The following is a 27,453-nucleotide window of genomic DNA, read 5'->3' as shown; positions in this document are numbered from 1 at the left end:
GATTGATCACCCTCTGATCCGCAGTAAGCATCATATACATTGTATGTGCTGTTCTATCTGTGGTTCGAGAGACACCTGGCGAAAGGGGGTGGTCACTAGTCCGGAGAATGGTAGTGCACCGAAGACCTACGGTGTTTCTGTCACTCGCCGGTGACCTACAGAAGAACTCAGACTCCTTGAGAACTTGAGTTTAGGTCTTTTGCATGGGATCTGACTGGCTGTCTGTACTATTGAGTTCCTGTAAGTGAGGCAGAAATTGGGCGCTTTTTTTGAGTAGCAGTTGCCCACAGATTTGAATGTAGCGGACTGACATTTGTGATTAATTAGGAACAGGGAGATGCCTGTAAATTCTTTGCTCTAACTTAGTCCTCAAAGAGTTAATTATTTGTAACTGTTAAAATCAGCGGCAGCAAGGAAGGGGGTCATTCACCCACCAGCTGTTTAGATAGGGACAGAGCGGGGGTCTGGAAGAACGCAGCGACATCCCTGCAGTCTTTCTACTGAGAGCGAAGAGAAAGGGGGGTCAATCACCCACTGCCATAGTGTCTTTACATTGAAAGCAAAAAGGAGGGGGCTAGTGTGTGAGTGACAGGGGGGAATTTATAGCAGCCGAGGGGGAGAGAAGGAGCCCAGCTAGTCTACCACAGTGATATTTGTTTGGAATCTGGAATACAAAATAGTTGGCATATACGTTTTCGGTATTTTGCAATTGAGTTTGTTTTTGAACAGAAGTATGGGACCCAGCGATTCCCCTGTGTATTTAGACACATCCACTGCTTATTAAACATAAGCGAGGAGGGAAAGGGTTTAGGAGTGTTAGAACCAGCGTATCCCCCCTGTGTTTTAGTAATAAACATGCGCCACTGTTGTGATGGGTTAGGTCTTCACAACGAGGTGGGGGAAGGGTTCACGTAACTTAAAGTGTTGGAATTAGCGTCTTCCCCTGTGTATTAGACATGTGCCAATGTTGTGATTGGGTAAGTCTTCATAACAAGGTGGGAAAGAATTCCAGTTGGATTTGGCCAATCCAATTAGAGCACTATGCATTCTCTGTTCAAGAAGAAATCTGTTTTTCAAGAAAATGCTGAAGGCGCTATCGCCCTAGTTAATAAAAGAGCGGGAAAAAGTATACAAAAGATTTGTGAGGAATTGTGTGAAGTAGTTGGACTACCACCAGATGGCAGGCTGCAACCCATGTACGGAAGTCCATATTGATCTCCAGTGAGGGTATACTGGAGGACAAAGACCCCATTCACTGCATGTTGCTGTTTGTAGAATCACTAAATGTCTTTCTCTAGCTGTGCCTCATTGTTCTTCTTTAGGAATCATTACATCTGGTACTAATCAAACCCCTCCTTTGTATGCTGGAATGCAAACTGGTTTACAGCCACTAAAGGTAACACCCCTGGTTCAGTCCGTAGCTCATGCCCCTCCCATTACACCCATGGTATCCCAACATGGACGTATTCCTGGAAGTCAGGTGCTGTGGCAGCCATCTTGCTACACCCACTGATGGCATTACACCTCTTCAGCCACGCCTCTCTCAGTGTTCTTTGTCCAAAGCTCTCAAACCATCCCCTTTAAACCTCTTTTTCTTTTTTGGGGGGAAGTGTGTTCTATGGTATATATGACTAACACATTTGATTAAGTATAAAATAGTATATTTGTTTACTCAGCTATCCATTAAATGTAAGTCAGAGATAAATAAGTGAAACTTTTAAAGAATTGGTAAAAAAAATAGAGGTAGGTAAATACATATTTTTGTACTGTATTAGTTAATCTAAAAAATCTTCAAAGACTTACCCTACTGATGTCAGAAGGTATCATACCCATTTGTAGAAAGAAAAAAGGAGAATATATAATGCATCCAGCAGAAATGTGTGTTGTGGAGAGTGGCTGTTTTCGCGGCTTTGTCTTCTTTAAAACAGAAGATGAGTTTTGGGGGGGGGGGTTCTCTCCTTTCTCTCTGGCTTCTACTAAAAGATAAGGATGGAATGTGGCTTTCCCCAATAGTGAAGAAAGTTTTGTTTAACCCTTAGAGTTCAGGATTTCACAAGAGATTATCAATAGTATTCTGCTCATACCTGAATGATTAAATTAATTTTGTAGGGAAAAATTAGATTTTATGAGATATGCAAATTAGTTTCTGTGTTGTTTTGTTTTTTTAATGTCGATTTATTCGAACAATATATTTTTATTTTGTGACTCTACAGTGCCTACAAGTAGTATTCAACCCCCTGCAGATTTAGCAGGTTTACACATTCGGAATTAACTTGGCATTGTGACATTTGGACTGTAGATCAGCTTGGAAGTGTGAAATGCACTGCAGCAAAAAAGAATGTTATTTCTTTTTTTTTTTTTTTTTTTAAATTGTGATAAGTTTATTCAGAGGGTCATTTATTATTCAACCCTTCAAACCACCAGAATTCTGTTTGGTTCCCCTAAAGTATTAAGAAGTATTTCAGGCACAAAGAACAATGAGCTTCATATGTTTGGATTAATTATCTCTTTTTCCAGCCTTTTCTGACTAATTAAGACCCTCCCCAAACTTGTGAACAGCACTCATACTTAGTCAACATGGGAAAGACAAAGGAACATTCCAAGGCCATCAGAGGCAAGATCGTGGAGGGTCACAAGGCTGGCAAGGGGTACAAAACCCTTTCCAAGGAGTTGGGCCTACCTGTCTCCACTGTTGGGAGCATCATCCGGAAGTGGAAGGCTTATGGAACTACTGTTAGCCTTCCACGGCCTGGACAGCCTTTGAAAGTTTCCACCCGTGCCGAGGCCAGGCTTGTCCGAAGAGTCAAGGCTAACCCAAGGACAACAAGGAAGGAGCTCCGGGAAGATCTCATGGCAGTGGGGACATTGGTTTCAGTCAATACCATAAGTAACGTACTCCACCGCAATGGTCTCCATTCCAGACGAGCCCGTAAGGTACCTTTACTTTCAAAGCGTCATGCCAAGGCTCATCTACAGTTTGCTCATGATCACTTGGAGGACTCTGAGACAGACTGGTTCAAGGTTCTCTGGTCTGATGAGACTAAGATCAAGATCTTTGGTGCCAACCACACACGTGACGTTTGGAGACTGGATGGCACTGCATACGACCCCAAGAATACCATCCCTACAGTCAAGAATGGTGGTGGCAGCATCATGCTGTGGGGCTGTTTCTCAGCCAAGGGCCTGGCCATCTGGTCCGCATCCATGGGAAGATGGATAGCACGGCCTACCTGGAGATTTTGGCCAAGAACCTCCGCTCCTCCATCAAGGATCTTAAGATGGGTCGTCATTTCATCTTCCAACAAGACAACGACCCAAAGCACACAGCCAAGAAAACCAAGGCCTGGTTCAAGAGGGAAAAAATCAAGGTGTTGCAGTGGCCTAGTCAGTCTCCTGACCTTAACCCAATTGAAAACTTGTGGAAGGAGCTCAAGATTAAAGTCCACATGAGACACCCAAAGAACCTAGATAACTTGGAGAAGATCTGCATGGAGTAGTGGGCCAAGATAACTCCAGAGACCTGTGCTGGCCTGATCAGGTCTTATAAAAGACGATTATTAGCTGTAATTGCAAACAAGGGTTATTCCACAAAATATTAAACCTAGGGGTTGAATAATAATTGACCCACACTTTTATGTTGAAAATTTATTAAAATTTAACTAAGCAACATAACTTGTTGGTTTGTAAGATTTATGCATCTGTTAATAAATCTTGCTCTTGTTTGAAGTTTGCAGGCTCTAACTTATTTGCATCTTATCAAACCTGCTAAATCTGCAGGGGGTTGAATACTACTTGTAGGCACTGTATATACAGACTCTATCCTCTTTTCTGTTTTTACGATTCTTTCTAAACAAGTTATATTTTTTGCAGGTTAGCTAACCAGTCATAGCTGTTAACTAGCCATGTTTCAGTTATTTTTCTATCGGAGGTTTTCTTTTCTTTATGGATACAGTATATACGAACTGTGTTGTTTATCGTAAGGTTTTAAAATTCCTCAGCAATGTATATTGTTGTAAGATATACGTTATTTTCAGTGTTTGTCCAATTTTAGTTTCTAGTATGTAGCTAATTTATTACCTGCTGTCTTAATTTTTTTCTTTTAGGGAATACCAGCATAAAAACCCTGAATTTTGCCACATTGGAAAACAAAAACGAAAAAAAAGGGGGGGGGGGGGAGAAGTCATTAATTATATTCTCCAACAATAGAGGGCGCAGCAGGCATATTAGATAGGCTTTGAAGCTGGCCTTTCCCTTGTAACAGTTATGTTTACTAGACTACTATGAGGTATATCTGTTAACTGAAATGGGAAAATCTTGTCCTATATGTTTATTTGTTTATTTATTTAGTATTTTCAGTCGTGTGAAATATAGATGACCACTAACTGTATTATGGTCAGAGTTAAAGTTATAAGAATAATCTAATGTATATTTTTTTAGTTTTTGTTTTCATAGATGGAACAAGATGTTGGTCGATTCTACACTGGATATGCTACAGTTTATACAACATGAGGTAGTCTAAATTTGAACCACTCCCTCCCCTCCTATTGGTACAGGAGGCAGTGATGTATTAATGCTCTCTCTAGATGGGTACGGCAGGAGTGGGTAAGATGGTTAGAGGTGTTTGTAGGTTGTAGATTTTTTCCTGTTGTCAAATGAATTAGGTATGCTGAAGAGAAAGTCTAGATCTGAGCTGATGGAATCGGATGGGGATCTCCGCACAGGTGCAGCTGACCAAGAAGTAGTGAATGGGCCTAGAGTTGAGAGTCTTTCACCAATATGGACCATACCTCGGTGACACCTTTGACATCAGTGACTTATGTCACTCCTTGTGTTCTTAAATCCCTACAGGAACAAGCAAATCAACAAGGAATGGAGTGTGACATGCAGAGACCCAACTGACTGAGGAAGGTCTGTGGATAAAGGGTGGTAAGCTTTCTCTGCCATGAGAGCACTCCTTAATGATGGCCCAGGTAACCTATGGACTAAAATCTGTGTAAGACAGATATCAGTGTGTGCTTTGATGACACCAAGGTTCAATACTCAGGTGGGCAGACTCACCCAGTCTTGTAAGACATGTGCCTAAAACGAAGTGAGAAAAAACTGTAAAGAATCCGCAGAAATATCCTGCACCTGCTCTATCCATTTTTAGAGACTGCAAACTGATTATAGATGTATATCATGAGCATGTTGTATGCAAGTCTGTGCGTGTTGTGTAAATTTCTCTCCAGGTTTGGTCAGAGGCATTCCAGTGCAGAAAATGACGTTATTGCTGAGAAGCACATAATGGTGGTATGTAAAAAAAAAAATGGGTTTACAGAAGTAAAAAGAGTGTATATTTGTTTTTATAGAAAAGTGGAAACTGGCAACTCGTGAATAAAATGTATGTTTTGTTTTCTTTTTGTAATAAACAGGTCTTTATGTAAGATATTTTTTGGTTTAGCACAGGCATGTACAATTTTTATATGATTGACTAAATAGTGTGATAAACAGGTGTATTTTCCAATTCCAGATCTTAAATCAGAGCTAGTAGTATATGGTCTCCAGTCAGGAGACTGATTGATTCTAAAGGACAAGCGAGAAAGAGCCATGAGTAAACACTAGATGAGCTGATCCAACCACAGAAACATCTATGGATCCATGCCTGGCATTGCAGAAGGGTCGACCAACCAGAGCTGCACTGAGTGTTCTGCTCATATTTATCCTTTTCAAAAAACCTGTACAGTCTCAGACCATCATTGCCAAAACAGTTAGAAGAGAGGACTAAGGGGTACTTTGCACACTACGACATCGCAGCTGCGATGTCAGTTGGGTCAAATTGAAAGTGATGCACATCCGGCATCGCAGGCGACATCGTAGTATGTAAAGCCTAGATGATACGATTAACGAGCGCAAAAGCGTCGTAATTGTATCATCGGTGTAGCATGGGCGTAATCCATAATTACGCAGACGCGATGGTCCGATGTTGTTCCTCGCTCCAGCAGCAGCACACATCGCTGTGTGTGAAGCTGCAGGAGCGAGGAACATCTCCTACCGGCGTCACCGTGGCTCCCGTAGGATATGCGGAAGGGAGAAGGTGGGCGGGATGTTTACATCCCGCTCATCTCCGCCCCTCCGCTCCTATTGGCCACCTGCCGTGTGATGTCGCAGTGACGACGTATGACCCGCCCCCTTAATAAGGAGACGGGTCGCCGGCCAGAGCGACGTCCCAGGACAGGTGAGTCCATGTGAAGCTGCCGTAGTGATAATGTTCGCTACGGCAACTATCACTAGGATATCGCAGCTGCGATGGGGGCGGGGACTATCGCGCTCGGCATCGCAGCATCGGCTTGCGATGTCGCAGCGTGCAAAGTACCACTTAGAGAGCCTTGAGACATGGGAAAGTTCAACTACAAAGGGTGAGGACTCGCCTAGGACTCCTTGGTCTCAAACCAGTAAAGAAAACCCCTTTCCCTCCCCGCCCATGCCTCAACATTCAGTTAGGCAGGTCTTTCGCATAAATTTCTCTACCTCTCTTCGTAAGGGAACACAGTACCCTTAGAATTCAGAAATGGCAGAAATAAGTCTTTAGGGGGGACTGTTGAGGATAAGAATTAAGTAACCAAAAATACTTAATTCAGCCATTTCATGGATTCAGGTATATAGTTTAGCAGATGTAAACTAACACACATATTTATGAATCCTTTTGTTTCTTACTAACACGTATACTGTATATGTATATTACATATTTAGTGATTTTCCTTAACACATTATATACCAGTATATGTAACTTGAAGATGACTGCCACATCCTGTCTACACCCAAGATGATGAACAAAGGAGAAATTCCTAAAGTTTTGACTGACCAATCCAGCAGAGACTATGCTAATTCCTATACGTCCTGAGTTCAGCCTGCGGTACTTGATTGGACTGTATTTTGTCTACACACTTACTTCTCCTGAACTGTATAAAGTTTCAAACAATAAAGAGAGGCAGTTGCTCAGCGTCCGTCATGGAGAAGGTCCATAACCGATATAGTGTCTGTTATCGCTCTTTATCGCGTGCACTCATAACATTATAATTTAAAACAGCGGTCAGATCTCAAGAGACCGCTTGAGTCTCATCATCATTTCAACAACTTCTGTGTGACATACTGTGTGATCAAGTTTTGGTTTTCCCTGTTTGTCTATTTCCATAGATTTAACCACTACTGTCTCGCCCCTCTACTGGGGAAGGGGTATTAGATCAGGGCCTGGCCAGGAGCAGGACTAGGAAGGTGGTCCAGACATTCTCAACTTCAGAGGTATCTCTGGGAACAGGGAAAGTTAGGGCCCCTCTAGTCAGAAGGCCAGTAGGAGCCCCAATCCCCTGTTATCTCCATACCACCCATGATAGAATATTCTCTATCTGCTGCTATAAGAGCTTGTTAGTATAGGGAGAGATTTTGAAGTAGGGAACAGTGCATTTAAAAAGGTTTTTAGGCAGGTTTGATTGTTTTAAATTACTTATTGCTGCTATAAAGAATATGCCATTTTAAAGGAATTATTCCATGACCACTGCTACAACAGCTTGGTAGTGCAGGCCAATATATCTGATAAGGGTCCAGTGTGTTTAAAAAGGTAAAAAGAATATACCTCATAACCATAACTTATCATATTACAAGGCACGGGTGCCCAAAATGGGGCACTACCCATGCCTAGCACATACTCCTAAGCAATATAGAAAAACAAGAGAAATTGGAGTAATAAATAGTGCAAAGCAATTACAAAGTTTATTAATGTGTGAAATAGACAAAGACACAAAAAGGAAAAATGGCCATATAAAATACCATAAAACACAATGATGGGGGGGAAGGGAATGTAACCCCAAGGGAATGGCTGCAAGATTGTATAGAAAAATTCAAGTTGGTATAGGGTCAACAAATGGATGTGCACTATCTAATACTGCAGATGAAATATAAGTATAACATAACATCCTGACTAACAATTATAACAGACACAATGTACATATAGCAGCATAAAATGGTTATAAAGTGCTGAGTGCAGTTGATATAAAGTCAGCCAAATGTCATCTAAAAGATGCTGCAAACACAGTATAGATATCACATCCTAGCTATTGCATATGATCAATGCAATGCAATGCAGGTAAAATGTCTTGATGGTAATTACAAAGTGCTAAGTGCAAGGAAGCCTGAAATCCCTAAACCTCCAACGTACGTTTCGCAAAATCAAATTGGACCCTTGTGGACACCGATTCGTCAGGGAGGGAATTGTGTTTTATATGGCCATTTTTTCTTTTTGTGTCTTTGTCTATTTCACACATTAATAAACTTTGTAATTGCTTTGCATTATTTATTACTCCAGTTCCTCTTGTGTTTAAAAAGGTACAGTATCTAGGCAGGGCTGATTGTGTAAAATTACCTAGTGCTGCCCCCACCTAAAGTATAATAATATAATATTTATTCTTTTATATAGCGCTGCTAATTCCACAGCGTTTTACATACAATGACAACACTGTCCCCATTGGGGCTCACAATCTAGGTTCCCTATCAGTATGTTTTTGGAGTGTGGGAGGAAACCGGAGTACCCGGAGGAAACCCACGCAAACACGGGGAGAACATACATGTTGTCCTTGGTTGGACCCCAGCGCTGCAAGACTGCAGTGCTAACCACTGAGCCACCTAAATGTCATTTTAAAGGTAGAATTGTAAAACTGCTAAAATCATTCCTTGTATTGCTTACAGAGTTTAATCGAGTAAGCTCTACAGTGTGTCCAAACAATCCATTTAGGCAGGCTTGATTGCATTCAATTACTATAAATAGGACATGTTTAAGGATATACTACTAGAGTCCTGTAAAAAAAAACCCTTATACCCTCTGATAATAAAATGTCCAGGAATAAAAATAAACCACTATGGATAAATAAGGCAGTACAAACTATAATAAAGCAAAAACAAATGGTTTCAAAATCTTGAAGGCGGAGAATACAGAAGTAGCATTACAGGAGTATAAAATTCTCAATAGGATATGTAAAAATAAAATCAATCCTTTTTACATATCCATACAGTACGATATTGTTCCTTTTTATGTTCTGATGAAGGAGATGGATGTCTCTGAAACACGTCGACCTGTACAATAGTAAAGGAATATTTTATTAATATCACATTGGAGTATTAGCGCAGTATATATCCGATTTTCTCTTCTACTGTATGATACGGTCTACACCTCGGGGCTGCAGCTGATACCACCATTACATGTGCTTCATAGTGGTTGTGACTCTCACAACCTGATAAGGTGAGTGTATCTCAACCCTTGTGACATTTGTTTCCTCTACCGGGTAAGACCCTATTGCGCTTCCTTTTTCCACAGTATTTCAACTTGGATATTTAAGAAAGGTAAGAGGGTGGATCCAGACGATTACCATCTGGTAAGTTTAAAAGGGAAAATTGTGTAACCGCTGAAATCATTTCTTGGTACCGCTTATAAAATTTAAAGGGACACTTCTAAAATTGCTGCTGTCTGTTACAAGATCCATCAAACAGTCCCTGGAAGAATGTATTGGAATTATCCCTATTTTGAAATCAGATATTGGTTACCTGCTGTCATGTAAAACTCTTGAAGACTCCTTACACCCCTCCCCACCATCAGCCACAGATTGTCATGACGATTATCTGATCGGCCTGAAAGTTTAGGAATTTACGACTCGGGTGATGGTAGAGCTACAGCCAAAAAGATGCACAGAAAAGACATCTGTTTGTTCTGTTGGACAGAAAACTTCTAAAACAGTTTTTAAGCGCTACGTTAATGCTAGACAAATGAAAAGCATATTGCCGGAATCCCTGTGGAGTGCTGAACTCAGCACACCGTTTAGCTTTACTAGGAGATCGCTGGTATCGTGACAAATGAGTATTGGCCAGTAAAATCATACTAGATGCGTTGTGTTTGGTATCTATGTAAATGTAAAATCGAGATATAAAATATGACGCTAATATCTTTCACCTGTGTAGCCCAGGGGCAAAGATATGTGAAAAGTTAGAATTTATGAACTTTGTGACAATCTTGGCACAGCCTACAAGAGACCATAAAATGAATGAGGTCACAGAGAGGGGGGTTACCTGAGGGCATAAGAGTGATTAGCTCATTGCTGGGGGGAGTCAGTCTGGAGGGCATCAGTAAGTGGTGAGGCTGGCAGTTTCTATCATCTTTTTCTCTTGGAGCCCCTTCCTCCCTAAATTCGGATCTACACACATCTATGGCACGAGTTTAGTAAGTTTCATGTGTATACCTTTTATTTTTTTATTCTTCTGTAACTGTCTATACTGTATTTGAATTGTTCCCTTTTGTAAATTAGTGTATATTTTTAAACACTGCCTATTTTCGGATTAAATATATAAAATGTAATAGTTCGTTTCCTCCTGTTCTATATACGAAAGCCTCCGAAAAGCCTTCTGCTATCAGAAACGGGTCCCCAGCTATCCCCAAAAGTTGGGTGGTGGCAGCACAATTATTATTGCATAGAATTATTGGGGTGCTATCATTAAGAGTACCGAGGTAAATATATATATTCCATTAGCGGGAATCGGTGATATATACATTTACCCTTGCTGTGAGACCTCCAATATTTGGCATCATTAGCGCAGCAGCCTCAGTTTGTTCATTATCCTGCAGTACCAAAAGTCGCCTGCCGACAAGAGGGACGCTAGACAGTAGCCATGTTCGGGACAAATTAGGGAACAGCTGTGGGATATCTGAATGACTCCCCCGGCTGTTCCTGACACATGCCTACCTAATTAAAAGTGTGCAAGTCCTGCACTAAGAGATGGGGAAGTGGACATGTTACTGATGTTGGATGTCGTGGTCATGGCCGTGTGATGGGGCCAACTGTGCCTGCTTCTGAAGAGCACCCCAAACCTCATCTCATCTAGGTTCCTTTCCCAAAATGGTGGGGTGCGCGGTACCCCACTGTTGAAGCCAGAACAGTGTGAGCAGGTTGTGGGCTGGATGGCAGATAATTCTTCCAGTCTGTTTACCAGCACTACCTTGTTTTCCACACGGTCCAGTCTCACTAGCCAAGAGGTTGGAATACATAATCTTCACCCTGATCCTCCTTCCTCCCATCAAAACAAGTCCCATGAGACATGTCACGCCACACTTGGACATTCCAAGGAGCTCTTTACCATTCCATTGTTGGCTGCTTTTGGCTTCTCAGCATGCACATTTCAAGAGGCACATGAAAATGGCATGTGCGATGATTCACAAATATTTGAGCAGCCACAGTCAGAAGAAGCTGATGGGGGATCGGCAATTACTGTCTCAAGAGGTGGATAATGAGACACAGTTGCCATCAGATCAGGTTAAGAGTGCAACTAAGGAGGAGGATCAGATTGAGGAAGTGGAAGATGAGTGGTGGATGAGGAAGCCATTGACCCAAACTGGCAAGGTGGCACACATGATAGTAGTGAGCACAGCACCACAGAGGGGGAGTCATCTGTAGGACCATGACAGGCAGGAAGAGGGAGTGGGTTGACTAGAGGGAGAAGGCAGGCAACTGTTCCCCAGAGCATGGTCAGATCATAGGCGAAGGGTTTGGTGTTCCCCAGTTTTGTTATTTTTTAGTGAAAGTCCCAAAGACAAAAGGACAGTTATTTGGAGCATCTGCCATATCAATCTGAGCAGAAGTAAGAGCACTAGCAACCTGAGCACCACTAGCATGCTCAAACACATGTCTGCCAAGCTCCCCCTTTCGTGGTTAAAACATCTAGGTGCAAAACTAGTATCTAAAGGTGAAACCACTGCCACTTCCTGTGGACTTGCTTTCCAATCCTATGTCCAGGGAACAGGTGAGGATGCCTCCTCCTCTAAGCCAGTTGTTTAACATACACAATTAACATCAACGCCCACATCCATTTTCATGTCTCAGTGCAGCATTCAGTTGTCCCTACTCCAGACTTTGGAATGGAAGCAGAAATAACCTTGTGGCTGTTCTGAAGCTTGAGAATCTGGACTGCATTCACTGCCTGGCCCATATGCTTAACTTAGTTGTACAGCAGTTTTAGAAATCATACCCAGACTTGCTGGAGCAACCTCTGACATCTTTGAGGTTCTCAAAAACTTTGAGGACACCATGATGATGAGTGGTGACTGATGATGCCCAAATCAGTCTAACCATCCCACTGTTTTGTCTACTGAAATACTGGCTTATCACTCTAAAAGAGGAAGCTTTGCATGCTGAACAGTTAGCAAGAACTTACACTGGGTGATACTATTCAGCTCAGTCTCATCCCATCTTTTTAGCCCAGATTGGGTGATGATGAGGAGGAGGATGCTCAAAAGGTGGAACAGGAGTTGCTTGTCTCCACTACAGAGGGGGCTACCAACACCAGTTTCTTGTTAGTTCAGCATGGATGGTCTGAAGAAGAGTAGCAGGAGGAGGAGCAGAAGATGATGGACAGTCTTCATCCTTGTGGAGGCAACCTGAAAGGTTGCCTCTTGGTAGTCTGGCACACATTGCAGACTTCAGGTTCTATTGCCTTTCCCAAGACCATTACATGATACACATTTGAGTTATCACCAAATACTGGTTGTGCACTTTTCTCAACCTATAGTAAAAGCAGAAATTTTCCATCTGTCCATCCGGTGTCAGAAAGGGCTAAAAAATGCAACAATACCAGAAAGTCCTTCTTGACTAGTTGCCGAAAAAATTCCCCATAAGGGTGCTTTACACGCTGCGATATCACTTGCGATCTTGTTAGCAATGTAACACGCCAGATCACACATACGATTTTCCGAGATCGCACATGTGACCAGCGCTACAAAAATGACCTATGTGCGATCTCGGCAAATCTTATCTGCGATCTGACGTGTCACATCGCTAACGAGATCGCTAGCAATGTCGAAGCGTGTAAAGTACCCTTTAGACATCGCTGACGACAGAGCTCTTGCTTCTTTGGCTAGCCAAGCTTTACAGAGAAGGGACACACAAAGCAGGTGCAACACAAGCACCTGGACAATGTATAAGATTTTGTAACTCTTCTTCCAATTGTCCCAGCACCAAGGGATGGCTGTGCAGGGCACTGTGGCACGGAGGGAGAAGTTGACGACCATGCTGAAGGAGTTCCTAAGCCACCGTACCAGCATCCTCCACGATTCCTTAGTGCCATATAATTATTGGGTGTCCCAGCTGGACACATGGCACAAACTTTTCTTGTATGCCTCAGAGGTGTTGGCCTGCCCTGCTGCTAGTGATTTGCATGAGCGGGTTTTTAGTACTGCTGGGGTAATGATAACAGACGTCTGTCACAGGAAACTGCAGACATGCTGATGCTAATTTAAATTTAAAAATGATGCCGTTTCAGTGTGGTTCTCTGCCAGAAGATACAAATATAGTGCAGAAATCTTGTGCAGCGATTTCAGCACCAAATTTGCATCTTCTGGCAGAAAAGTGCACTAAAACAGCATCTGTTTTTTGAATTATTTTGCCAACAGATGCAGATTTGGTGCTAAAATTTATATACCATATTCCTGCACCAAATTTGCATCTTCTGGCAAAAAAAAAAAATATCACCTTGATACTGCATCATGTTTTGATGCACTTTTTTTCCAGGACATGCAGATTTGGTGCAGGAATATGGTATATACATTTCAACACCAAATCTGCATCTCCTGGGAAAAAAATGCATATTTCTGCCAGGAGATGCAGGTCTGTGAACTAAGTCCATCTGAGGCGAGGTCACTGAGTTCTTTGAGGTCACTTTATGTCAGTTTACCTGTGGTCACAGGTGGGCTACCTCCTGCTGTGACCGCAGATAAAATGAGTAACGTCACCACTCACAGCTGCGACTCAATCAGTCTCTTCCTGAAGACATAGCATGCGGAAATGTTCTGTGCCCAGACACCGTGACTTTGGTAAGTAGCAGAGTGTAATGCTGTGTCCCTGTACTCGTTGTCTTCCTGCAGGGTCATGCTCCAACTCACCACTGTGGCTGGGACCTTTCACGCTGCCTGGTGTCTCTGCCTCTCCTCCACATGTGATCTCCTTCCCTGCCTTCCGGAGACTGTGCGTGCATCACAGAATCTCCGGGAGCGCTCCTAAGGAGTGCGGGAGCTGCTGCCCCTCTCTTACAGGGCCAGTGCACCACTCCCAAGAAGTGCCTCCTAGCCTATTGCTGAGAGGCACTGGTTATTCAGGGAAAGCTCTCACTAGTGGAGTTGCCTGTTCAACACCATTTGTTTAGTCAGTTTGTTCTGTCTAGTCAGTTGTCAGGTCACCGATCCTGTCTCATCTGTCCTGTCTGGTCCTGTTCCTGCGTGACCCGTCTGGTCCCGTTCTGTCATGTATCCAGTCCTGTTGCTGCTCGTACCTGGCAACCAGCCTGTCCTGCCTATCAGCACCTGGTTCCAGTCCTGTTAGTTCCCTGCCCGTCAGTCCAGTCCTGTTGGTACTTGTGTACCTGCCTGTTGGCCACACCAGAGACTGTGCCTGTTTGTCCCGGCAGTGCCTCTAGTCTCAGCTATCCAAGTGGTCTTGCCACACCAGAGACTGTGCCTGTCCACGCCGGTTGTGCATCTATCCTCAGCTGACCCGGTGGCCCTCGCCACAGGAGAGACTGTGCCTGTCTGCCCCAGCAATCTGCATCCAGCCTCAGTTATCCCTGTGGTCCTCACCACAAGAGAAACTGTGCCTTTCCATCCTGGCCATGCCCTCTGCCTTGGCCACTCCAGTGGTCCCAGCCTTGCTAGGGACTTAGTCTGTCTGTCCTGACTATGCCATATGCCTCTGCCTCTGCTACACTCATGGTCCCAGTCTCCACTCTAGACTCAGCACTGTATACTCCTATGTCTGCCCCTGCCCTGTGGGGTCAACTTCCACAATCGTGGTCCCTGCCCAGGGAGTAGCACTTGGCGTCAACCTTGCGGTGGGTGCGTAGTCAAGCCCATCCTACTAAAATGGTAAGCTTGGATCCCTCTATAGTCCAGTGGGTCCACTTTTGCTTGCTGCAGTACCACCATCTGGCAGTGAGCGTGACACAGAACTGGACTCATTGTGGGACCTCTTGTGAATTATGTCGGAAGTGGGTGTTTGGGCTAAATAAATTGGAGAAAGAGAGTGTTTTTTTGTACATTATATGAAATAAAGGATTTTTTCGGTGCTTGTTTTTATTTCTTTTCATGTATAGATTAGTAATCAAGGGGCTCTCAGACACCTCCCATTACTAATCTAGGGCTTAGTGGCAGCGGTGAGCTATCATTAACCACTTATATTATCCCAAATGACACCGCACCAGGGCAATCAGGATGACCAGGGTTAAGTACTAGGATTGTCGCATCTAATAGATGCAATAATTTTGGGTGACTGCATGCTGCTATTGTTAGGCTGGGGGACCCAATAACAATGCGTCTCCCCAGCCTGAGAATACCAGACCCCAGATGTCAACTTTATCATGGCTGGGTATCAAAATTGGGGGGACTGCATGCCGTTTTTTAAAATGATTTATTTAAATAATTAAAAAGCAGCATGGGGTCCCGATTATTTTGATACACAGACAAGATAAGCACAAGGCTGGGGGCTGCAGCCAGTATCCGTATGTTTTATCTGTGCTGAGTATCACAATATGGGGGGGACCCTAATCCAATTTTGTATTTATTTCTAAACAACTATAGGTAAGCAGACAGCATGTGTGATTCCAAGCAGTCACACATGCTGTCACACAGGGTGGGGGCGCAGTCTGACTTCAACAAATTAGAAATGTTGGGATTGCTGGTCAGTGAGAGAAGCAGTAAATATGTATGAGAGCAATGAGTGACCCCAGAAGTAGTATTACCTCTGTGCAGGAGACTCGGTAAGTATCACATGCCTGCTCTAATCCCCCTAACCCTTAACCCTTCTACCACCATTTTAAAGCACAATATTTGGGTTCCCATAGACTTATATGGGGATTGACATCCGGGCAAATGTCTGGGATTAATGCTAGTCCAGAATTGTGCTTTTTATCTTAAATCTGGTTGGACCCGTCGATTCCGAATATATGGTTGTTCATCCATCACTATTTTAAAAGTTGTTTATTTTCCTGTGTCATTTTGAGTTATTAAATGAAAAATAAAACAACCGTTACACTTTATCCTCTTCACAACCTATGACATAACCATACCTCATGGTTGGGAAGGTGTTCCTAACCTATGATGTAAAAGTGCTTCCTGGCAATCGAGCGGTAGCATAAATTATAGCAGATGTCTGGCTCTCACAGCCAAGCAAGATCCCAGAGCTGCCTCTGTCTATGTAACCACCTAAATGATGTGATCAATAGCAATTGCAATATGTAATCCGTTCTCTCTCCCATATGATTGGGACCAAGTGAGGATTCTGAGACTGTTTTTTTCATGACACATTGTACTTTGTGTTACTAATAAATTTGGATTAATATCTTTTGCATTTATTTTTTAAAATATTCACATTTTGGGGAAAAAAAAAAATTACAATTTTAAAATTTTCACTTTTTATTCACTTAAACCAGTTAGTCGTATTATAAAATAAATGGGACATAATATTTCCTATATGTCTACTTTACATTTAGATCATTTTTCAAACATCATTTTTTTAATAAATTTACAAAACCTGCTTCTTTAGGGACCAATTCAGATTGAAATGGACATTGAAAGTTCTATACAGTGCCTACAAGTAGTATTCAACCCCCTGCAGATTTAGCAGGTTTGATAAGATGCAAATAAGTTAGAGCCTGCAAACTTCAAACAAGAGCAGGATTTATTAACAGATGCATAAATCTTACAAACCAACAAGTTATGTTGCTCAGTTAAATTTTAATAAATTTTCAACATAAAAGTGTGGGTCAATTATTATTCAACCCCTAGGTTTAATATTTTGTGGAATAACCCTTGTTTGCAATTACAGCTAATAATCGTCATTTATAAGACCTGATCAGGCCGGCACAGGTCTCTGGAGTTATCTTGGCCCACTCCTCCATGCAGATCTTCTCCAAGTTATCTAAGTTCTTTGGGTGTCTCATGTGGACTTTAATCTTGAGCTCCTTCCACAAGTTTTCAATTGGGTTAAGGTCAGGATACTGACTAGGCCACTGCAACACCTTGATTTTTTCCCTCTTGAACCAGGCCTTGGTTTTCTTGGCTGTGTGCTTTGGGTCGTTGTCTTGTTGGAAGATGAAATGACGACCCATCTTAAGATCCTTGATGGAGGAGCGGAGGTTCTTGGCCAAAATCTCCAGGTAGATCGTGCTATCCATCTTCCCATGGATGCGGACCAGATGGCCAGGCCCTTGGCTGAGAAACAGCCCCACAGCATGATGCTGCCACCACCATGCTTGACTGTAGGGATGGTATTCTTGGGGTCGTATGCAGTGCCATCCAGTCTCCAAACGTCACGTGTGTGGTTGGCACCAAAGATCTCGATCTTGGTCTCATCAGACCAGAGAACCTTGAACCAGTCTGTCTCAGAGTCCTCCAAGTGATCATGAGCAAACTGTAGACGAGCCTTGACATGACGCTTTGAAAGTAAAGGTACCTTACGGGCTCGTCTGGAACGGAGACCATTGCGGGGGAGTACGTTACTTATGGTATTGACTGAAACCAATGTCCCCACTGCCATGAGATCTTCTCGGAGCTCCTTCCTTGTTGTCCTTGGGTTAGCCTTGACTCTTTGAACAAGCCTGGCCTCGGCACAGGTGGAAACTTTCAAAGGCTGTCCAGGCCGTGGAAGGCTAACAGTAGTTCCATAAGCCTTCCACTTCCGGATGATGCTCCCAACAGTGGAGACAGGTAGGCCCAACTCCTTGGAAAGGGTTTTGTACCCCTTGCCAGCCTTGTGACCCTCCACAATCTTGTCTCTGATGGCCTTGGAATGCTCCTTTGTCTTTCCCATGTTGACCAAGTATGAGTGCTGTTCACAAGTTTGGGAAGGTCTTAATTAGTCAGAAAAGGCTGGAAAAAGAGATAATTAATCCAAACATGTAAAGCTCATTGTTCTTTGTGCCTGAAATACTTCTTAATACTTTAGGGGAACCAAACAGAATTCTGGTGGTTTGAGGGGTTGAATAATAAATGACCCTCTGAATAAACTTTTCACAATTTAAAAAAAAAAAAAAAAAGAAATAACATTCTTTTTTGCTGCAGTGCATTTCACACTTCCAGGCTGATCTACAGTCCAAATGTCACAATGCCAAGTTAATTCCGAATGTGTAAACCTGCTAAATCTGCAGGGGGTTGAATACTACTTGTAGGCACTGTGAATTGTAAACTCCCCAAAAGTGATACAATTTTAAAAACTGTACCCCTCAAATACTTCAAAGCTGCCATCAGAAAAAAAATATAAGCCTTCAGGTTTATTAATTAAAACAAAGTGGAATGAAAAAAGAAATTGTAATTTTCCATCTAAAATGTTCCTCTAGCACCAAAATTTTCGCTTTCAAAAGGTATAGCATGAGAAAATGCACTCCATAATTTGTCACGCAATTTATTTTGCGCATGCTGATGCCCCACATGTGATCAGAATCCTTTATTTAGACAACAGGCCCAGCTCGAAAAGGAAAAAACAATTTTTGAATTTTGGAACACAAATTTGGCTAAAATATATTGTGGGCATCATGTAGCATGTTTAGAGCTTTTAACGTATCTAAACAGTTGAAACACCCCACAAAGAACCCTATCTTGAAAACTAAAACCCTGAAGAATTTTATCCAGGGGTATAAAGAGCATTTGGAACTCATAAATACTACACATATTTTGTCAGAATTAGGTCGTCATACTGAAAATTTAAATTTTTTTCATGAAAATGTTTTTTAGCCCCAAGTTTTTTACTTTTGCAAAAGGCAACATGAAAAGTGGACCACACAGTTTGTTACCCACTTTCTTATGAGTGTGGTGATACTCCACATGTAGTTAAAAAGTTCTCTTTGAACAAATAACAGGAATCAAAAGGGAAGAAACATTTAGTACGTTGAGCATGTTCTACTCGCAGATGGTTCACAGAACATGTTAAAATGTGGATGTGAAAATTAAAATTATTTTGTTTCCTCTAAAATATTGATTTAGCCTCAAATTTGTAATTTTCACAATGGATATTTGGGGAAAACAATCCACATAATTTTACGCAATTTCTCCCGGACATGATGATACCAAATAAGTGGTAAAATTCTGCTGTTTGGGCACATCAGGGCTCGAAAAGAAAAGACCACTATTTGATCTTCAGAGTGTAAATTTGTCTGGAATAGATTGCGGACTCCATGCCACATTTACAGAGCCCTTGGCATGTCAAAACAGCAAAATTCATCTAATGGTGTACTGAGAATTTTACCCACAGATGTTTCAAGGAACTGTTATGCTCACTAAAGTGCACTCTTTACAAATAGCAAAACACATAACTCTCACTTACAAGTAGAGATGAGCCACACCCCTGGCATTCAAGTTCGGTTCGGTTCCGAACCGTTCGACGAACCACTCAAACCCCATTGAAAACAATGGGAGGCAAACACAAACACATAAAAACACATAGAAAACACCTTCAAAGGTGTCCAAAAGGTGACAAACAACTCCCAAGACACCACAAACACATGGGAAAGTGACAAGGACATATACTCATGTGAAAACAAAAGAGCTGGTAAAAAGAGGAGGAGACACAGATATAGGCATATAATGCCCTTCTAAAATCATGTAAAACACAGCAAGGGGACTCCAAGCAGAGTCTCCCTTTTTTCCAAAAATTGGGCCCCACACACTTCTTCAGTGGCATCACTTGTGCCCCTGTTGCAAACTGGACATGTTGATTAGCATCAAGCACATTCAGAAATACGCCAGCCTTAACTGTCCCCAGGATGACACTGGGGTAGGTAGCAAAGTCCTTGCTAAACCATGACTTGTTCATCTTGGCTCATTGTTAAAAACACAGCAAGGGGACTCCAAGCAGAGTCTCCCTTTTTCCAAAAAATTGGGCCACACACACCACTTCAATGTCATCACTTGTGCCCCAGTTGCAAACTGGACATGTTGATTAGCATCAAGCACATTCAAAAATACACCAGCCTTAACTGTCCCCAGGATGACACCGGGGTAGGTAGCAAAGTCCTGACTGAACCATGACTTGTTCATCTTGGCTCATTGTTAAAAACACAGCAAGGGGACTCCAAGCAGAGTCTCCCTTTTGTTCAAAAAATTGGGCCACACACACCACTTCAGTGGCATCACTTGTGCCCCTGTTGCAAACTGGACATGTTGATTAGCATCAAGCACATTCAAAAATACGCCAGCCTTAACTGTCCCCAGGATGACATCAGGGTAGGTAGCAAAGTCCTTGCTGAACCATGACTTGTTCATCTTGGCTCATTGAAAAAAATACAGCAAGGGGACTCCAAGCAGATTCTCCCTTTTTTCCAAAAATTGGACCACACACACCACTTCAGTGGCATCACTTGTGCCCCAGTTGCAAACTGGACATGTTGATTAGCATCAAGCAAATTCAAAAATACGCCAGCCTTAACTGTCCCCAGGATGACACCGGGGTAGGTAGCAAAGTCCTTGCTGAACCATGACTTGTTCATCTTGGCTCATTGTTAAAAACACAGCAAGGGGACTCCAAGCAGAGTCTCCCTTTTGTTAAAAAAATTGGGCCACACACACCACTTCGGTGGCATCACTTGTGCCCCAGTTGCAAACTGGACATGTTGATTAGCATCAAGCACATTCAAAAATACGCCAGCCTAAACTGTCCCCAGGATGACATCAGGGTAGGTAGCAAAGTCCTTGCTGAACCATGACTTGTTCATCTTGGCTCATTGTTAAAAACACAGCAAGGGGACTCCAAGCAGAGTATCCCTTTTTTCCAAAAATTGGGCCACACACACCACTTCAGTGACATCACTTGTGCCCCAGTTGCAAACTGGACATGTTGATTAGCATCAAGCACATTCAAAAATACGCCAGCCTTTACTCTCCCCAGGATGACACAGGGGTAGTAAAGTCCTTGCGGATCCATGACTTGTTCATCTTGATGAACGTTAGTCTGTCACACATTGTCACTAGACAGACGTGTGCGCATATCTGTCAGCACACACCCATCAGCACTAAAGACACGTTCCAACACAACCCTGGCTGCGGGACACGACAAGATCTCCAAGGCGTAAGTGGTGAGCTCAGGCCATTTTTCTAGATTTGAAGCCCAAAATGAGCAAGGCTCCAGTTGCATAGTCATGGCATCTATGTTCATTTGGAGATACTCCTGTATCATCCGCTCCAGCCGTTGACTATGTGTCAGACTTCTTGTCTCTTGTGGCCTTGCATTGGATTGTCTAAAAAAAATTATGAAACGATTCCATAAAATTGCTGTTACCAGCACCAGATACGGTGTTGCTGGTATGGTTTAACTGATGATGATGAGACAGTCCCATGCTTGGCAAGTTACAACTGGGAGATTCACTCCGTGCACCACTGGTGTTTGGTGGAAAAGCCGAGATAAGATTGTGTAACAGCTTCTGGTGATACTCCTGCATACGTGCATCCTTCTCTATGGCTGGAATTATTTTGCCAAATTTGGACTTGTAGCGAGGATCTAATAGTGTGGCAACCCAGTAGTCATCATTACTTCTAATTCGGACAATCCGAGGATCATGTTGTAGGTAGTGCAGCAAGAAGGCGCTCATGTGTCTTGCGCATCCATGCGGACCTAGTCCTTGCTGTGTTTCTGGCGGCGAGGTGCTAACCGTGCTTTCTTCCTCTGACATCTCCCCCCAACCTTGTTCAACTGAAATTTGACCAAGGTCTCCCTCATCTGCTGAGTCTTCCATGCCCATCGACAGTTCGTCCTCCATATCTTCCTGGTCTCCTGCACCTTCATCAACATTTTGGTTGCTACCATGCGCCCTTGTTAATCCCTCTCCCCTGCCGTCCCATGCCTGCCGCCTTGGTGATGCTGAACGTCTGGACCTTGTAGATGTTGGTATCCCTTCCACATATGAATCCTCCTGTACTTTCTCCCATACCTCTTGTCCCACCCCCTGACTCCAAATAGTGTTTAGCGTGTGCTCCAGCATGTAAATGACTGGAATTGTCATGCTGATAATTACATTGTCAGCGCTAAACATATTCGTCGCCATGTCGAAACTGTGCAGAAGGGTGGATAGGTCCTTGATCTGAGACCACTCCATCAGCGTGATCTGCCCCACCTCTGCATCTCGTTGGCCCAGGCTATACGTCATAACGTATTGCACCAGGGCTCGGCGGTGCTGCCACAGTCGCTGCAACATGTGGAGAGTCGAATTCCAGCGTTTCGCCACATTGCATTTCAGGCGATGAACCGGCAGGCCGAAAGACTTCTGGAATGATGCTAGTCGGTCAGCTGCGCCGGTTGAACAGCGGAAGTGAGCAGAGAGTGACCGTGCCCTGTGCAGAAGCCCATCTAGGCCGGGATAGTGGGTTCAAAATTGCTGGACAACAAGGTTCAACAGGTGAGCCATACAAGGCACGTGTGTCACCTTGCCCTGGTGTAGGGCCGCACCCAGGTTTGCAGCATTGTCACACACGGCCTTCCCTGACTGCAGGTTGAGTGGAGACAACCATTTACTAAACTCGCTCTCCAGAACTGACAACAACTCCTCAGCTGTGTGACTCTTATTTTTCAGACATTTCAACGTAAAGACCACCTGATGCCGTTGAGTTCTGCTGCCAGCATAGTAACTAGGTGTGCGGGATTCCTTGTGCGCAGTTAAAACGCGGGTGGCCTGACCAGATAGGCTTGGGGTGGAGGTGGAGGACCCAGATGAGGTTGAGGAGGCAGAAGCAGTGGAGGAACTTCCACATACAGAGGATTGATGCACAAGTCGTTGGGACGGCAAGACTTGTACAGCAGACCCTTCTCCATCTTGCACCATAGTTACCCAGTGCCCAGTCAGCAACATGTAACGCCAATGTCCATGCTTACTGGTCCAAGTATCAGTGGTGAAATGCACCCTGTCACACACAGAGTTTCTCAAGGAAGCGGTGATGTTGTTTGTGACATGCTGGTGTAGCGCAGGCACACCTTTCTTGCAGAAGTAGTGGCGACTGGGCATCTGGTACTGGGGCACTGCGATGGACATAAGGTCTCGAAAATCCTCTGTGTCCACAAGGCGGAAAGGCAGCATTTCTGTAGCCAACAGCTTGCAGAGGGTGAAAGTCAACCTCTTAGCTTTTTCATGGCTTGGAGGAAATGGCCTTTTATTTGTCCACATCTGCGGGACCGAGATCTGGCTGCTGTGCGGAGATGGTGTGGAGTAGGGTGTCCCTGGAAAATGGCTAGTCTGTGAGGAAAGTGCAGGTGGAGTAGAGATGAGCAAACCTCTAGAAGCTCGAGTTCGACTCTGTTCGTCGAACGGAGGCCGCGTTCGAGTTCGGTTCGGCGAGCCGTTCGACGAACCTTTCGAACCCCACTGAAAACAATGGGAGGCAATCACAAACACATAAAAACACGTTATAAATGTACACATATAGTTAATAAACATTGCCATAATGCTTACCGGTCCACGCGATGGGTCCTGCATTCTGTCTCCTGTCGCTATTCCTTCTGATGATCGCTGCGTCCTCCCGGTAACCAGCACTGATGATAGGACCTATCGTGATGTCAAAATAGCATGTGACCAGTTACGTTTCTGTTATCTCATTTTCTACAGACCGGTCACATGACTATGACGCGTTATGCTAGGACCTGTCAGTGCATCTCTCCAGTACTCGGTGATCGTTTGTGTATCTCCGTGTACCGGCGACATGCTCTGGCACACGGTCGGGTTCCCGGTCTGCTTCCCCGTTCCGTTTTTAACCGGCTGCCACAGCCGGTCAATAACGGAGATCACCGTTGCTATAGCAACGCACCTGTCAGTGGTGACGTCACCGCTTACAGGCAGCAGCTCCTTCTCACTCACGTAGTGAAAAGGCTGCACGGGAAGCAGCATCCTTCCTCACATGCAGCGCTGCTGATGTAGCAGAGCTGCATGTGTTGAAGGAGAAAGAAGACAGAAGAGAAGGATTGTAGAGAGATAAGAGGGAGTAATACACATAGAGTCTTTAAGTGTGTCTGTGTATTTATTTCTATTAAAGTATTTTTTCTCTGTGTGGTGTCTTTTGTTAACCCTTTATTGGAGATTCTTAATGGCCGGGTCAAACTTGCCTGACATTAAGAATCTCTGGCGTAATACTAGCTAGTAAAACAAAGCTAGTATTAACTCATGATTACCCAGCAAGCCACCCGGCTCCAGGGCTGTTGGAAGAGTTGGATACAGCACCAGATGATGGCGCTTCTATGAAAGCGCCATTTTCTGGGGCGGCTGCGGATTGCAATTCGCAGCAGAGGCTCCCAGAAACCTCGGGCTAACCTGTGCTGCGGATTCCAATCCCCAGCTGCCTAGTTGTACCTGGCTGGACACAAAAATATGGTGAAGCCCACGTCATTTGTTTTTTAATTATTTCATGAAATAAGTGAAATAATTAAAAAAAACGGGCTTCCCTATATTTTTAGTTCCCATCCGGGTACAAATAGGCAGCTGGGGGTTGGGGCCAGCCTGATGTACCTGGTTAGCATACAAAAACATGGCGAAGCCCACGTCATTTTTTTGGTGAGCAAAAAACTCCTGCATACAGTCCTGGATGGAGTATGCTGAGCCTTGTAGTTCTGCAGCTGCTGTCTGCTCTCCTGCATACACTAGTGAATGGAGCATGCTGAGCCTTGTCGTTCTGCAGCTGCTGTCTGCTCTCCTCCATACAGACAGACAGTAGCTGCAGAACTACAAGGCTCAGCATACTCCATCCAGGACTGTATGCAGGACTTTTTGCCCCCCCAAAAAAATTATTTGGGCTTCGCCATATTTTTGTATGCTAGCCAGGTACAGCAGGCAGCTACGGGCTGCCCCCAACCCCCAGCTGCCAATTTTTCCCGGCTGGGAACCAAAAATATAGGGAAGCCCTTTTTTTATTAATTATTTCATGAATTTCATGAAATAATTAAAAAACAAATGACGTGAGCTTTGCCATATTTTTGTATGCTGGCCAGGTACAGCAGGCATCTACGAGATGCCCCCAACCCCCAGCTGCCTATTTGTACCCAGCTTGGAACCAAAAATATAGGGAAGCTGTTTCTTTATTATTTCATATATTTCATTAAATAATTAAAAAACAAATGACGTGGGCTTCGCCATATTTTTGTGTCCAACCAGGTACAACTAGGCAGCTGGGGATTGGAATCCACAGCACAGGTTGGCCTGACTTTTCTTGGCCCCTCTGCTGCGAATTGCAGTCCGCAGCTGCCCCAGAAAATGGCGCTTTCGTAGAAGCGCCATCTTCTGGCGCTGTGTCCAACTCTTCCAGCTGCCCTGGTGACGGGTGGCTCGCTGGGTAATAATAGGGTTAGGGCTAGCTTTATAGTATGAACTGGCCCTAAGCCCAAAATTCATGGTGGCACGCCAATATTAGACATGGCCACCATGAATTTCTAGTACCGATAAAAAGAACCACGTTAGCAAGGATGGTTGACCTTAGGGAGATCAACATCCACCACTGCGGAGACACCATCACGTGTTTCTCAACGCAGTGATTCTAGAGCAATACCCCCTGGGAAATATTCAAAGCAAGAAGGCCTGCGGAGACACCATCACAAGTTTCTCAACGCTGGCAGGAAACTAGCCAGGTCTTTCACCGGGAAGGAACAACCACGGGAAGGGCAGTCTCCAGTCAAGGAGACCACCTATGCCAAACATGGTATCCATCCACAGACAGCCGTTTCGGGGTATTTGCCCCTCATCAGTGTGGAGTAGGAATCTGGCTAGTGGGACATTGCCTAGTAAAAGACTATGTGAGCAAGGATGGTTGACCTTAGGGAGATCAACATCCACCACTGCGGAGACACCATCACGTGTTTCTCAACGCAGTGATTCTAGAGCAATGCCCCCTGGGAAATATTCAAAGCAAGAAGGCCTGCAGAAACACCATCACATGTTTCTCAACGCTGGCAGGAAACTAGCCAGGTCTTTCACCGGGAAGGAACAACCACGGGAAGGGCAGTCTCCAGTCAAGGAGACCACCTATGCCAAACATGGTATCCATCCACAGACAGCCGTTTCGGGGTATTTGCCCCTCATCAGTGTGGAGTAGGAATCTGGCTAGTGGGACATTGCCTAGTAAAAGACTATGTGAGCAAGGATGGTTGACCTTAGGGAGATCAACATCCATCACTGCGGAGACACCATCACGTGTTTCTCAACGCAGTGATTCTAGAGCAATGCCCCCTGGGAAATATTCAAAGCAAGAAGGCCTGCGGAGACACCATCACATGTTTCTCAACGCTGGCAGGAAACTAGCCAGGTCTTACACCAGGAAGGAACAACCACGGGAAGGGCAGTCTCCAGTCAAGGAGACCACCTATGCCAAACATGGTATCCATCCACAGACAGCCGTTTCGGGGTATTTGCCCCTCATCAGTGTGGAGTAGGAATCTGGCTAGTGGGACATTGCCTAGTAAAAGACTATGTGAGCAAGGATGGTTGACCTTAGGGAGATCAACATCCACCACTGCGGAGACACCATCACGTGTTTCTCAACGCAGTGATTCTAGAGCAATGCCCCCTGGGAAATATTCAAAGCAAGAAGGCCTGCAGAAACACCATCACATGTTTCTCAACGCTGGCAGGAAACTAGCCAGGTCTTTCACCGGGAAGGAACAACCACGGGAAGGGCAGTCTCCAGTCAAGGAGACCACCTATGCCAAACATGGTATCCATCCACAGACAGCCGTTTCGGGGTATTTGCCCCTCATCAGTGTGGAGTAGGAATCTGGCTAGTGGGACATTGCCTAGTAAAAGACTATGTGAGCAAGGATGGTTGACCTTAGGGAGATCAACATCCACCACTGCGGAGACACCATCACGTGTTTCTCAACGCAGTGATTCTAGAGCAATGCCCCCTGGGAAATATTCAAAGCAAGAAGGCCTGCAGAAACACCATCACATGTTTCTCAACGCTGGCAGGAAACTAGCCAGGTCTTTCACCGGGAAGGAACAACCACGGGAAGGGCAGTCTCCAGTCAAGGAGACCACCTATGCCAAACATGGTATCCATCCACAGACAGCCGTTTCGGGGTATTTGCCCCTCATCAGTGTGGAGTAGGAATCTGGCTAGTGGGACATTGCCTAGTAAAAGACTATGTGAGCAAGGATGGTTGACCTTAGGGAGATCAACATCCACCACTGCGGAGACACCATCACGTGTTTCTCAACGCAGTGATTCTAGAGCAATGCCCCCTGGGAAATATTCAAAGCAAGAAGGCCTGCGGAGACACCATCACATGTTTCTCAACGCTGGCAGGAAACTAGCCAGGTCTTTCACCGGGAAGGGACAACCACGGGAAGGGCAGTCTCAAGTCCAGGAGACCACCTATGCCAAACATGGTATCCATCCACAGACAGCCGTTTTGGGGTATTTGCCCCTCATCAGTGTGGAGT

Source organism: Anomaloglossus baeobatrachus, chromosome 2 (assembly GCF_048569485.1).
Source record: "Anomaloglossus baeobatrachus isolate aAnoBae1 chromosome 2, aAnoBae1.hap1, whole genome shotgun sequence".
Taxonomy (NCBI): domain Eukaryota; kingdom Metazoa; phylum Chordata; class Amphibia; order Anura; family Aromobatidae; genus Anomaloglossus; species Anomaloglossus baeobatrachus.
The sequence above is the reverse complement of the archived record's forward strand: the minus strand, read 5'-3'. Positions refer to the sequence as shown.